This window comes from Crocodylus porosus, unplaced genomic scaffold (assembly GCF_001723895.1).
Source record: "Crocodylus porosus isolate Cpor-Errol unplaced genomic scaffold, CroPor_comp1, whole genome shotgun sequence".
Lineage (NCBI taxonomy): Eukaryota > Metazoa > Chordata > Crocodylia > Crocodylidae > Crocodylus > Crocodylus porosus.
Genome location: NW_017728886.1, coordinates 167,958,629 through 167,974,370, shown reverse-complemented (window position 1 = coordinate 167,974,370; position 15,742 = coordinate 167,958,629).

The window sequence follows — 15,742 nt, the reverse complement described above, 5'->3', positions numbered from 1 at the left end:
GTTGGCCTTCCTAACTGCCTCCCCACACTGCCGGCCCATGTTCATCTTGGAGTCAATGATGACTCCAAGATCCTTTTCTGCCTCCGTGCTGATAAGAGGGGAGTTCCCTAACCTGTAGGTATGGTGCCAGTTGTTCCTCCTGAGGTGCATCACCTTGCACTTGTCTGTGTTGAATCCCATCCTATTCTCATCTACCCACCCTTGTAACCTGTCTAGGTCTGATTGTAGTCTGTTGCTTCCTTCTAGCGTGCCCATATCCCCCCACATCTTAGTGTCATCAGCAAATTTGAACAGGGTGCCATGCCTTACAGGGGGCTTATGGAGGGACCCCATGGGCTAGATGGTATTGCCTGGCAGGCCAGATATGACCTGCTGGCTGTATTTTGCCCACCTTGCTCTAGGAGGCGACATGACAGCTACATTGTCTAGATCTGGCCCATGGACCATATATGTCAATGAGAAAAGGATACAGTCCCTGATACAACAGTGATATTTTTCATATTGCTTCAGATATTAGTATAAATGAAGAAGCAATCTATATTTTCTTAGTCATTTCATAGATTTTTTCCTAGATTTCATAAACATTTGAACTGGAAGGGACCCTGGAGGATCATCGAGTCCAGTCTCCCACCCCAGGGGAAGGAAGTCAGCAGGGATCATAGGATCCCAGCAAGATAAGCATCCAAATGTGTTTTGGAGGTGTTCAAAGTGGGTGCTTGAACTGCCTCCAGTGACAGTCTGTTCCAAACACTGGGGGCTCAGACAGTGAAGAAGTTCTTTCTTATGTCCAGCCTGAACTGGTCACAGTGGAGTTTGTGACCATTCGATCTTGTCATCCCTTGGGGAGCTCTGGTGAACAGTCGTTCCCCCGGATCCTGATGAGTACCCCTGATAAGCTTATAGGTGGCCACCAGATCACCCCGAGCCTGTGCTTTTCCAGGCTGAATAGCCCCATTGCTCTCAGCTTCTCATCATAAGGTCTGTTTTCCTGACCTCTGATCATGTGCGTGGCTCTCCTCTGCACCCTCTTAAGTTTCTCTACATCCTTTTTGAATTGCGGAGCCCAAAACTGGACACAGTATTCCAGCTGTGGCCTCACCAAGGCCGAGTACAGTGGGAGAATGACATCCTGGGATCTGCTTGATAAGCATCTATGGATGCAAGCCAGTGTTTTGCTCGCTTTACTAGCCGCAGCATCACACTGAAGGCTCATGTTCATCTTGTGGTCAATCATGACCCCCAAGACTCTTTCATCTGTAGAGCTAACCAGTGTAGCACTACCGAGCCCATATGCATGGTGCTGGTTTTTCCTCCCAAGGTGCAATGACTAAATTCCTTTCTGACCTCAGGTGGAATCCTTAGCATCAGGTGCTAGTCTACCAAATGAATTCAGTCTTCAGTTTTTGTTTTTTTTAACTGAGCCCATACTGAGAGTTTAACTGACTTAAGAGCCTGGCTCAAGTGGCTTACACAAACAAATAATGTAATCACCAATTTTACAACATGGCTAGGAACTTTATACATTTAATTTCTACAACATTCCTACTCCTTTGACAATAGAAAGGAGAAGTGGAATTAGAGTAAAACCTCATTTACCTGCCTGGAAATACAGTACACAGCATCTTTACTGGGTTCCCATGTTCACATAGAACATTTAATATTGTCCTTTTGAAATATGAAAAGAATGCCTTTGATTATTTGTTCTTATTATTACTTGAATAATATGAACTTATAAAGACCTCTGAAAGAGTTATACTTAATACAATGTTTTGGACCCTGCATTAGCAAGCAGCTTTTTGAGGGTGGGGGTTGGTGTTCCATCTAACATCACACAACAACGTAGAATGAATATTTGTATTTTGTATGTTAAAGTGGTTTGATTTTTTTCTCTCATATGTACTAGTAATCAGCACAGTATATGTAATTACATAATGAAACTCTAGTCTATTATAAGAGTAGTGAAAAAATTTTAATGGCTATAGACCCTAATCTAGTCTATTCTATTCTATTCTCCATAGTCAGTGTATAACTAAACTGAACGAACAGCCCAAGAATCACCATATCTTTAAATTCCATTTTTCCTTCTGTTTTTATTTTTTGGTTTTAACACTTACCTTCTTTTCTCTCTTTAATACATTCTCTTTCCAATCTGTTCTTGTTTATAATTTACAGTAATTTCTGATATAATTATTTTTATTAATTTATTTTTTCATAATTTATTTTACATAATTTATTTTGCACCATGTAAAATTTGATCCAAAAGACCTTGCTTTTCTCATTTTTATAAATGACTCTCAGAACTAGCTATATGTGGATATATTCTGTTTTCCTTTACTTTGGTGTAATTCTAGATTTACAAAACTAAATCTACTGATCACAATAAATCCATTATGATGTTGGGTTGGTATAACACAAGGCTTCTAGTTATGTTAACTGTGAGGCTTGTGCCACTTCTAATGTAAATTACAAAATAGAGAATATTAAAGCTTTTTCTGCAGAAACAATACCTTCTTCTGACTACATTGCATGGAGTTACTAATTCATTACTTACCTTTCGGGTGACCATCGTAGAGGACAGTCTGGTTGTCCTCTGTCCTCTATTGATACGAAACCGGACGCCTTTATGTCCTCTATTTTTCTCATCAGGAGAAAAATAGAGGACATAAAGGTGTCAGGCTTTGTATCAATAGAGGACACAGTAGCAAAAACTGGAATGTCCTCTGTGATGGCCACCCTGCTTACCTTAGGCATTGAAAACCTGTATTACTTATACAAGAAGTATTCATAATGAAATCAATAATAGTTTTGCAAACGCAAGGATGGCAGAATAACTTATAATGGTATTTTCAAAATAGCTTTTATTTTTAAAATAAAATAAAATACATTAAAAACATTCTAAGCTTTTATTTATACCAACATTAATTTAATGCAGATCTCATTTTAACTTATTTTAATTGATAGACTAATTTCAAAATAAATGATGAATATATTTTAATTTTCATAATTGTTTTAACATTCTTTACTTAATGCATTGAATGCATTAAATTTTCCTGCATACATTCCATCTTTACTATTTTATAAGTACTTATTAAAAAAAGAAATAATGAAAAGTACCTGAGTTTGTTACATATCTGTTTATCCTCAGTAATATGGATACTCCCTTAATATTGCTACTTCTGCAATAGCGATGGCTCCCTCTTCAGGCTTCTCTTCAAGCTGTAGAGTATTAAAGACTTGGGGGCCCAATCTTGAAGTTTTAAAACACTCACAACAATTCAAGTAGACAGTTTGCTTGCATAAAGGCTGATTTATGCAAATATTTTAGTAGTTTACTTACATAAACTGTAGGGCCCAAATTACAAAAGGACTTAGACAAATAAGTAGGATTTAGAAATCCTAGACTGGAAGGTATCTCAAGAGATCTAGTCTCTTCCTTTGCGAACACCTCTCACAAATGTTTTACAAACAAGTGAGACAGCCCCCAGGTATAGAAGATTGGACACACCCCATTAGTATTTGTCATTGTTGCTGTTGTCCTTGTGTTGTGTGTTATCAATATGTTGTCAGTATTATAGTTTCAGGAACTGCAGTTTTAAAGATTGACCACAGACTTATGTCATGGCAAAGATTCAGCCCTAACACATTTTGGCCTAACAAGCACATCAGACCAGATGTTAATGCATTTGTGCCTGTGACAAAGTAGTTGGCACAACACCACCCAGGCTCCCCTAGGCCACTACAAAGTTCCTATAGTTTCCAACCCTCTTTTTATACAGTGATCAAAACAAATTATATATTACATTTCATCTGTACCTTGAATAGCTTAAATTGTCCTGTACCATGGGCTTTTTTCAAATCCTGATCTGGGTGTTCCCATTCCAGCCTTATCATTCTGGTACTGGGCTATGCTACACTTTGTAGAGCTGTCTCCCCATCCCATCTCCTGGCAGGAGTTACACATTAGGGCTGTGTGAAATTTTGTTGCCTGTTTTGTTTTGACGCTGTTTTGAGCCATTTTGACCTCAAAACAGTGAAGTTGAAACAAAACAGGCAGGCTCGCAATAGGGTCAAACAAAACAGGGCAGGTCAAAACGTTTTAAAAAATTTGAAACTTTTCGAGTTTCGACTATGAAACTGGGCTTACCTTCAATGGCTTCCCTGTAGAGAAAGAGAAAGTAAATTAAGGGGAAGGAGGAGGGAGGAAGGTTGCGGGGGAAGGAGTGCTCTTACTATTGACTGTCTAGCTGGCCAGTGACTCTCACCCCTCCCTGAGGTCCCTTCCAACCCCAGTGCTCTGGGGGAGGGACAGAAAAACTGCATAAAAACCAGTATTTTTTGAAGTGCCCTGCTTTCTGCCTTGGGTGACTTACTGAGCTGTCTGTTCTAGCAGCTCACAATCAGATCACTATGGCTAGCAGCACTGGTTTTCTAAAGGATTCCCTGGTTGCTACCCTAGCAAGAGGGATTTCAGAACACCTTCTTTTTTGTAGATGGTTTTGTTTTATTGTTAGATTAATTGATTTATTCTTGTGAATTTTATACTTAGATTGGATGGGATTACTATAGAATTTACTTTATATAGGAATTTACTGTATATATTAGTTTTTATATATTCCTTCTTTGCACCACACCTACACTATTGAATTTATATATGGAGACGGATATATTTCTATTGCTTTCATAAATTTCTTGACTGCACCACACACACCTACATTATTGACTTTATATATGCAGACAGATATATTTCTATCATTTTCATAAACTTCTTGACTGTACCACACCTACACCTAGATTTCTGAATTTATATACAGAGACAGATATATTTCTATCACTTCCATAAATTTCTTGACTGCACCACACCTACATTTTAAAATTTATATAGGAACGCAAATACATTTAGATATTTATTGAAAAGGAAGACATGAAACACATCATGAAGCATGGTGGGAAAGCAGGTGGCCACACTGGCCAGCCTTCAGGGAGGGGTGGAAGTGGGGGTAGAGGGAGAGTTCCCCCACCACCAAACTGAGATTCAGGATCTTTCCTAGAGCTAAAAGGGATGAGGCTGCTAAAAGCAGCAAGTAGAGGGGAGCAGTGCCACTGCCACTGCCTATGCCTGAGACTGCATCCCCTTCATGTGCAGCAGCCATAACCTACCCCCACCATGACAACAACCACAACCAGCAGCACCAGCACAGCAGCCTACTCCACCCCTATGTCTCTTCCCATGCTGAGCCTTCCAGTGCTAGAAGAAGAGCTGGTGCTGGATCTGGATCTCAGTGCCCCAGCAAGGGAAATTCTGGGGAAGGAGGGGGAATCAGCTGAGTTTGTGTTGGACACCCCTCAAGTTTCCCATTGAGCCAGGTCTCCTTCCCCAAAAGGCACTTTGCAGGAGGTTGATGTAGAGGTGGAGGCAAGCGACTCAGCTGAGTCCACTCCTCCTCTTGCTGTGGCTCTACCTGGTGAGGAGGGGGAAAGTGCAGCAGCAGCACCTGCAGATGCATCCGCACCCCAGAACCAAGCGGGTAGTATGGTCTGGGATCATTCTGAGCTGGCAGATGATCCCATGTATGCTATCTGCCTGCACTGCTGAGCCAAAACCAGCTGGGCAAGGGAACAAAACATATGAGCATCATGGGGATGCTGATGCATCTCTGCAGGCATTTGCTCCTCCTTAGCCTGGCACCAGCAGGAGCATGCCCAAAGGAAAATCTCCCGCTCGCTCCAAAGCCCCTGTACCCCCAAAGCAAAGGTAGGCCACCCTGGAATAGTAGGGGAAAGGCAGACAGAAAGGGGGGCGTGTTCCAAAGGTGAGCAAGCTCACCTAGAGCAGTTGGGAGATGCTTGCTGTCAATGGCCAGCCATTTTCCCTAGTTGAGCGGCCAGGGTTCAGGTGGCTCGTGGTGCTCATGATCCCATCATACCAAGTGCCTGCATGCACTACCTTCAGCAGGACAGTGGTGCCCTCCCTGTATGAGGCATACATGGAGTACTTGAGGGAGAAGCTGTGCAAGGCAGGTACACAGGTGACCTTACACTTCACCTCGGACATCTAGAGCAGCCTGGGCGGAGATCATGCATACCTCTCCCTCACAGGGCACTGGTGTGACCAGTCAGGCTGTCAGTGGGCTGTCCTTCAAGCTGAGGTGATGGATGAGTCCCACACAGCAAGCCATGAACTGCTTGGTGAAAGGGTGGCTCACTAGGCAGGGCCAGCTCACCCATATGTTCATGGTCACTGACAATGGGGCCAATATGATCAAGGCAGTCTGTGATGCCAACTTTGTTGGCATCCGCTGTGTGGCACACAAGTTACACTTTGTTGTCAGGGATGCCTTGGAGGGGGACAGGGCTGCCGGTGATGGCACTGCCACTACCAGCAAGCTCATTTCAAGATGCAGGAAGGTGGAGGGCTACTTACACCGGAGCATCAAGGGGGTCAAGATGCTGTGGGATAAACAAAGAGCTGAACATCCCTCAGCACAAAATCATGCAGGGTGTGGCGACTCGGTGGAACTCCACATACCTAGTGCTCGAGAGGCTGGTGGAGCAACAGAAGGCCATCCATGAGATGGCCTTGCTCAGGGAGATTGCGATCAACAGAGCTGAACAGAGCTGGATGGGATACCATCTCCCAGATCTTGGTGGTCCTCAAGCCCTTCCTCGAGGCCACCAAGAGCCTCAGGGCTGCTGATGCCCTCTTTAGCTAGGTGATCCCTGTAGTGAGGGAACTTCAAAGCCAAATGGAGAACTTCTGGGGGATCAATGTTCCTGTATGGGGCAGACCGCTGTCACCAGACATGCAGGCACTGGTGAGGCGGCTGAAGGAGGGCATCAGGAAATGGCTTGATTTTTTGAGGTCCAGTACAGTCCATGTGCTGGCCACCATGTGTGACCCCAGGGTGAAGGGCACTGTATGTGGCAGGCAAAGGCTGAATCAGTGGATGGAGGCGCTGGTAAAGAAAGTCAGGGAAACAAAATAGGGCAGGCAGGGGGATCCACTGTCACATGCTAGCATGCCATCCACAAGCCAGTCTTGTCCTCCACCACAGGTACTACCAATATGGGCAAAGGGCATGGCTTCTATGGTGGGGTCCAGAGCCACCAGACCCCAGCATCAGGCAGGTAGCACTCACACCTTGGTGGCTGCCTATCTTGCCGAGGACATGGAGCCACTGCTGTACAACCCCTTGGCCAACTGGGCAAGGTGCAGCCAGGTGTGGCTAGATCTGGCCACAGTTGCCCTGAAAAACCTGTCCTGTCCACCAACCAGTGTTCCAAGCGAGAGGGTGCTCAGCATCGCTGGGGATGTAGTGACACCCCACCACACCTGCTTGGATGGTGGTTTGGTGGAGCAACTGGTGTTCCTGAGGGTGAACCTCCCACTGCTAGGGTTCTCCAAGCTCCAGGGGCAAACAGACTGAATGCTACCCTCCTCACTCTGTCCACAGCTATTTCCTTTTTTCATTTTTTTAAAACCAGGTAATGCCCTATTCTCAGCTGGAGGGGGCACTAAATACATCACGAGCCAACAGGGGAAGAACATGTCCCTGCTGAGCTCATTACCCTGCCAGGACGAACTTGGAGGTATGGGCTGGGGCTATGGGGAAGGAGGAGACCCCCAGGTCTTAGGCATGACCACTAAAACTGCAGCCTGCCAGGGTAGGGAGGTGTGGTGGGACTGGTGGTGAGGCAGCCCCATAAATGCCAGGACCAATGATCCCCTGCTGAAAGGCGGGTATGCAGTGGAATTCTGGCACACTGCAACCTGCTGGACATCTGACTCCCCAGGTACCTCTGCACTTTTACCTGCGCTGTTACATCCCCTTTTCCCCACCCCAGCCTTTCCCTCACCCCCTGATGCCTCCATTTCCATTTTCACTGACTGGCTTTCTTGCTGGCATAGCGTGCCAGGTCAGCTTCTGGCTTCTTTACTATTCCTTCCATCCAGGACCACGAGACACACCAACTGCAGGTACTTCCTTGGCCTGAAAGCTTCCTAAGATATATTTCTCTAACTATTCCATTTTTTTTTCATAATAAACATAAAACACAAGGTAAATCATCAGACACACCATGTGTAACAGATATGCAACACAATATCTTTACTTCTTGCTGTCATTTCTTTTGTTGCCCTGAGGGGTCAGGGCAATGCTCAGGATTTCAATATTGCGCTGTTAGACAGGAGGGCATGGTGTACAATTGTATATATACAAACACACAAATCAATTAGGTGCATACACATCCAAACCAGCCTAGGCACATGCATACCTATCACCAATTCAAGCACACACAATATACACCCCAAAAGTTAGACACAGATCACTAATTTGTATATCATGCACACAATGCCATACACACACGCACGCACGCACGCACGCACGCACGCACGCACACACGCACACACACACACATACTGGCAGCGGGGTTAGAGAGGCTTGGTGCACGGGCTGAAGTCCAATGAAGTCCAGGAGGAGAGAGAGAGTCTACATTGTAGGAGGAGGTGTGCAGGTAATATCTACCTATCCCAGGCTGGAAAGGGGTCCTTGTCCTGTAGGTGTTGTCTAGAGGGGGTTGCCGGCAGGGCCTCTGGGTGGATAGGTGGTGTGGCGTGGTGCTGGTCCCACTGGGTCTGTCTTCACTGCCCCTTTTTATAGGGGCAGACCTTGTGTGACCCCAGTGACAGGAGGCATGCTCAGGCAAGGGTCAGCCCCTGGCATACTGAGCATGTGTTCTCCATGCAGGGATGTGCAGTTTTGGGTGTCTGTAATGGCAGGGTACAATGGTAGAGTTGTTGGTTCTGCAGGGTCTTTCGTCTTTCAAATGCTGGGTTCTTGTCTCTGTTCCTGGGTGAGGTCCGTGGTTCCTGGATGAATCAATACGAGGTGATGGCTCAGTCATTACAGGCCATTCAGTAGAGGCCTGCTATCATTGTATTTCAATCATTCCCAATCGTTCTCATTCATCCGGGAACCAATTTACATGTGAGGGGTATGTGACTGATACAGTTGCAATATGGGATGCCAGGCAAAGGACAGAAGATGGAGGCTTGTCATATAAAATGGAAACTTGACATGACTTTGGTTCACTTACAAAAACAGACCTAAATCATACAATATCCATTTGAAACAATACAAATAAATACAGAAATGATAATAACACAATATACAACAGTAAAAATCAGTACAAACCTAATAATTATACAATATAAAACAGTGGATATCCAAAACCAAAAACTTGCTCCCAAAATAAAAATGTTAAACCTTTTCCTAAGTCTGAGCTCACTTATACTTATCTATAGGGAATAGAGAGGCAGAGAAAACATCAGAAATGGTTGGGGAAGGGGAGGGAATGCATTTTAAAATAAATAAAAAATAAAATAAAAACTAGGGGTTTTGCTACACTTTATAACAAGAAAGGTTGTGTGATCGTTCCGTTTGGCTACCTCTGATGCTGCTGGTGCTATTGGTGTTGAGTCACCCATGTTATTTTCACCTGCCATTGTTTACAGTGGTGGACTTAGCTGAGGCTGTAGGGGAGGAGGCCTCATTGGGGCACACTGCTGTGTTGTGCAGAGGCCCCAGCACCAGGACAGGTGCACCTGAATACAAATACACACACACACATACACACATAGTCACACAGTGAGGGCACACTTAACAGACATACACTAGGTGCTCCTACTTGAGAGGAAAGAAGGGCCTGACAGTTCCATTTGAGTACCTTAGATGCTGCTGGTGTTATTGCTATTGAGCCAACTAAGTTATTTTTATCTGCCGCCGTTTACAGTGGTGGACTGAACAGAGGATGCAGGGGAGGAGACCTCACTGGGGCATGCTGCTGTGTTGTGCAGAGGCCCCAGCACCAGGAAGACCACACCTAAACACACAGTGTCACCCACCCATGTCATGAGTTTTGCCTGCCTGCGGCCAGAGGTGCAGGGCCCCAGAACCCAGAGTCCCCACCTATCTCCTTGAGAGCTGGCAGGCATCATGGCCGCAGGAGGGCCTAGAAGGCCTGCAGCTTTCACCCTGCTATACCTTAACACAAACAGTGTCACCCATGTCACAAGTTTTGCTTGTCCACAGCTTGAGGTGCAGTTTCCTTGAACCCCCTGCACCTATCTCCTTGAAACCTGGCAGGCTTTGTGGCTTCAGCAGGGGCTAGCAAGCCTGCAGTTTTGACCCCACTGTGACTTAACACATATGCATGACACAAGTTTTGCTCTCAAGACTTTGGGGTGCAGTTTCTCTGACCCCCTGCACCTATCTCCTTGACACTTGGCAGGCTTCATGCCCTCAGAAGGCGCTACCATTGCTACAAGTTCCATTGAAATCAGGCCAGAAATGACAAAATTATAGGTTGTTTTGACCTTCTCCATTATATCCTATGGGTGAGCAGTATATATTGATCAATGTTCCAGCGAGGCCTACATCCCCTCCTTTTTGTCTTTTTATAGCGGAGGATGTTTACTCATGATCCAGGAAAAACCTAATGTACAGACAGAAGGTAATTGAGCAGGCTAGACACTGTTTTGAGGTTACCTTATTACATCAGTCTATATATTCATGCCCCATTTGTCTATGCCTGTCTTCACATTTCCTCATACAACCTGTAGACAGTTTTTACCCAGCAGCTTGTCCCACAGGTTTGGTCTAGGACCTAAGTCAAAAGGAGTGGCCTGCTTATGGATATCTGGAACACTTTATACATAAGCCATACTAAATTATGACACTTGAGTCTAAATACACATGTGCATACTATAAAATATGTATGTATATAAAGAATATGCATAGAGCCCCAAAGTTAGAAACCAAAGAAACCTGACGTTCATAGAGGTGACATTGCCTTGCTTGTGTCTTCACGCATTCCAGGTGGCATTTTAGTTGCTGATAATTTACTGTTGATATTTTTCTGACTCATAATTTCTCTGGACAGTCTCCATATTTAGGCTCCTCTGGTATCAGAGCAGATTCCCACTGAACCACTTCGCCAGAATGAGACACTAATAATTTTAGTCCCATTTTCAATATTCTGCAATGATTGCACATATTCACTAAAGCCCCACAGTTCTGGTGCAATAGTCCAGTGGGAATAGATGACATCCATTCCTGCAGCTCTGTTAGCCTTACTGGTTTTGGCTTAGTTTGTACCTTGAGAGGAAGGAAAAAACTATCCACAAATAAAACAGTTGGAGTAATAACTGATGAATGATGCCTGGTTATGGTACACAATGACACAAAGCATAATGCAATAACATTGGTTAATGACTGAGTACTAGTGTCAGGTAAGATGAGTATCATTGGTTACTGCAGCCTTACTTATAGCTAAAGCTAATCTCTTTCCAATCTGGTTTCATAATTTAACATTCTGGTATTGGTGATGCAGACAGCAGCACAACCCAATTAGCACAAATCACAGTTATTCTTTGTATTAATTAATACCATACTTAATGTTCTGACTGCTAGATGTAAGGTGACATCTTCTGGTGTCTTTAATTCTTCTCGTACCTTTCCTGTGTCTGGGATTTGTTATTGTATGTGTTCAGCTATGGGAATGAAAGACTCTTTTTTATGTTTTACTAGGCCTTGTAGGTATAGGTGTGATTCTCTGATAGGGGGGAAATAAGTCAATTATCAAATCCTTTATATTATTAATAGGAGTGATAAACATAGAGTGTTTGCATTACTGGCTGGCAAAAAAGCATGGTTCTTGAGTTACATTGTAGTTGTTATATTGAGGCAGAATCTTTCCCAGTTTCTTGGACAGGTTTCTTCCTGTATTATAAAATGGGAATATCCCAAACCACACTGTATTGACAATGACAGAGGCATAGCACTCACAGAGCCACCATCCTTTGTTTTTTGAACATCAAGCTTGATTAACTTTTAACACCGCTTTTGTTATCAGGCAAACATTAGGGTAATGCTGCACATATACAAGTATTCCTCACTTAACATCGCCTCGGTTAACGTTGTTTTGTTATTACTATTAGATCTATTAGAGAACATACCTGTCTAAAGTTGCGCAATGTTTGGTTATAGTGTTGTTTGGCTGCCACCTGCTAGTAGGTAACTACTGTGACGTAACTGGATTTGCATAACATTGTTTACCTTAAAGTTGCATTTTTCAAGAAGGTAACTATGACGTTAAGCGAGGAGCAGCTGTACATTATTCACAAAGATTTCCATGCTGCTTGCATAGTATACTTTTCCAGGAGAATTATTGCATCTGGGGACTGCCATTAGAATTTTGACACCTCCCTCTTTGTATAGGGATGGGGTCTGGTTACATTTAGCAAACTGTAAGAAGTTCCACATGACATGTCTTATCTTTTGTTCATGTGGATGTGCAATAATGGCTGTAGTGTTTAACAGATGAGGCCATTATTGTGATTGCAGTTGCAATAAACACTGCTTGACCAGATCAACAACTTTACTTCCTACATTACACACTCTTATAGCTAAAGAGACATCATTATGTTTTAGACAACTGATAATGGATACAATGGTGCTGAATTCACTGTCCAGAGTTTGTGTCATGGCACGTGTGTTGTTCAGCCAGTGTGTGTCAGCCAATCCATTTGTCTCCTTGCTTGCAATTGTTAACACCAAAAGTTCCATCATCCAAGTTAGCTGAACTAATCATCCAAGTTAGTGTTGTTTCCTGTAAAAACAAAATAAGAAATTGCCTCTCCCTTTTCTTTTATATATATACATACATGCATACACATACATAATATATAGGTATACATAAACGCACATAACTACATAATAGCATGGTGCAGATACATTTTAGTGGCTTGCTAATTATTGTTTCTGGGATTTTATTTTAACACACAAATTAAACTGTGTATATTTTTAACTGTATATACACACACACAAACACACATATAGTAATGGGCAATTTTTGTTAATTAGATGCAGGATATTCTTAACATTCAAAACAGGTTAAAGGCCATGTGATTAATTGTTAGGATTTTTTTTTTGGCTTTGGTAGTTTCAATCATTACTTGGTAAAATTAAGAATCCCCCCTGTTATATTATATTTTTTACTTTAATGAAATTTGAGAAAGTACATGTGAACATGAGTCCACAGCTTAGAGGTTAATACCTTCCATTGAATGGTGGAGACCTGATTCCTATTTCTTTTTCAATGACTGCTATCAGCTTTTCTTATTGAACAGCTTAAGGCATGGGTGTCAATCATACCACTTGTTGGCCAGATCCAGCCCACAGATCCCCTCTATCCAGCCTGCCAAGCCACCACAAATTGGAGGGCATGGTTTGAGATGTTTGGGAGAATTATAGATGCAATGATAATGAAGCAATGCCCATGCTTTAATTTGAACATTAAGATTTTCAAAATTGTTTGATTTAAACAGTAAAACAGGTTGGGGAAATGCAGGAAGTAAAATTACCTTTTTCTTTCAACTGTCTACAAAGGACTTCAGTTGTTTTCCTTCCCAACATCTGCTCCTGAAATATATTAGTCAAAAAAATAGATTCCTAGAAGAGCCTACATCAACAGACCCTCAAATTAAGGTGACCACCTTTTCAAAAGGGGAAGGTGGGATACATGCTCACCTCCACAACATCCCTTGCCGCTGCTACCACCAGACCAGAGCTGAGTGGAGTGGGGGACAGATGTGGGCTGCACACTGTGAGCTCGGGACTCACTGCCCTGCTGCCTTTCTCTCCGGATCCCTGTGCCGACCACATGCCCCCTGCCTGCCTGGCAGCAGCAGGGGGCACAACTCCAGCTGCTGCTGTCCTGCTGCTGTCGGGAGGGCAGAGGACACATTGCCATGGTGGTGTGGCCAGCACAGGGTCCCCTGGGGGTAAGGCAGCAGGGTGAGGAGCCCCAGTGAACAGCCTGCATCTGCCCTGCACACAAATCTGGGGGTGGGGGTGGGGAACCTACTCTCCATGACCCTTGCCTCCTAATGAATCACCTGTAGCTCTGTCCCACTTCTTGCCCTGGCCCCAAGTAGTGCCCTGGCTGGGCAGTGCACCCAGCCCCTGCCCCACTGCCTTCCTCACCATAGGGACCTCAGTTTGCCCCACCTCACCATATCCTTCCCTCACACAGACTTACCTGTAGGGAGCTGCTCTCCAGGCTATGTTCCCAGCCATGTACACATGTGCAAGTGCACACATGCATGAAGTGCCTCCTACATCCTACTCCTGGCAGCCCTTTGGAGGCTGAAACACTACCAGCCTGCAAGGGGAAACCTGTCCTTTCCCGTGGATCCCTGCATGAGGCTGTGAATTGGGAACAAATGCTATCCTGGAGTTGTGCGGCTTGGAACTGGGACTTAAGGTTCCCATTGAAGGACTGTCCTGCCCAATTTGGGACAGGTGGTCAACCTGCCTCAAACACAGTATCCAGGCTGCCTATTTAGGGTTTATCTAAATTGTTTCATCCTTTCCTTCTTCTTTCACTCTTGTGTTCCCCTTCCAGGTCACCTCCTATTGCAGTGCTTCCCAAACTTTTCCTCAACATGGCCCCTCACTGCCAGCTCACATCCTCCCCTGCCAGGTGCCTCTCACTCCCAATCCACACTCTGCCAGTGCCTCTCAATTTCAACCTGCAGCCCCTGGCTCTGCCAGTACCTCTCCTTCCCAACCCACATGCCCCTAGTCCAGCTGGTACCTCTCCCTCCCAACCTGCAGCCTCCCACTCCCTTCAGGTACCCCAGAGCCAGGGCCCATAGATCCTTGCCCCTCAGCAACGTCCAAGCCCCAATTACCACCTGCAGGAAGCAGCAGCTGCTGTGACCAGAGCGGAGTGTGGAGCCGGGCTCCCACCCTTCCCCTGTGGGTGACATGCCCAGAGCATGCCCAGAGTGGTGGGGGCCTAGGATGCAGGCTGCCTGCTGCAGGCTTGGGGCTCCCTGCTGTACTGCCCTCCCCCCGGGAGCTCTGTGGCCCAGTGGGCAGGACCTGGCACAGGAGGGAGCGCTGCGCTGCCATGGCCGCCACGCTGAGGTGCCCCTGCCCACTCGGCAGCAGTGGAGGCATAACCTTGTGCCGCTGCTACTGCTGCACCTCACCTTGGCGGCCATAACAGTGTAGCACTCCTTCCTGTGCTGGGTCCTGCCCACTTGGCTGCGGAGGTGGCTCCTGCCTTGAGTTGGTCCAGTCCCGTTGCAGCCCATGCCCTGCTGATGTTGCAAATCTCGCAGCCCCCCAATTGCTGAAGTTGCAACCGCATTTGGGGTTGCAACCCACAGTTTGGGAACTGCTGTCTTATTGCATTTATCTTGATGCCATTCAACTAGGTTTCTTTTTCTGAGGAAATATGCCTATCACATCTTTCATGGGAAAAGACCGAATATTTTTGATCTTCATTGCTCATGTGAACCTACCCTGTTTCCTCTAACGCTAGCAGCTCTGTTGTGGAAAGGTGCAAAAGTGCTGCTTCCTTCATGGGACAATATTATAAGGCAGGGCTGCCCAAACTAGCCAACTGCTCCCCTCATCCCTCCTGCTACTGCTGTAGTCAGGACCTCCAGGCTTCTCCTCCCTCTCCATCCTGAAGGACAAGGTGCCATGGTGCACATGCACAGCCTACAGTGTGGAGGGAGCATGGTGCAGCAGAGAAGCCCGCAGACAATAAGCTGTGTGTAGGGTGGGGACTGCCTCCCAGATGCAGCAGCAAAGGGCCCACCCATGCATGGGAGGGTGGGAGTGCTAGGGTGGAGGTGCTGCGCACTGACATGGTGCAGTGGTGCAGGGAG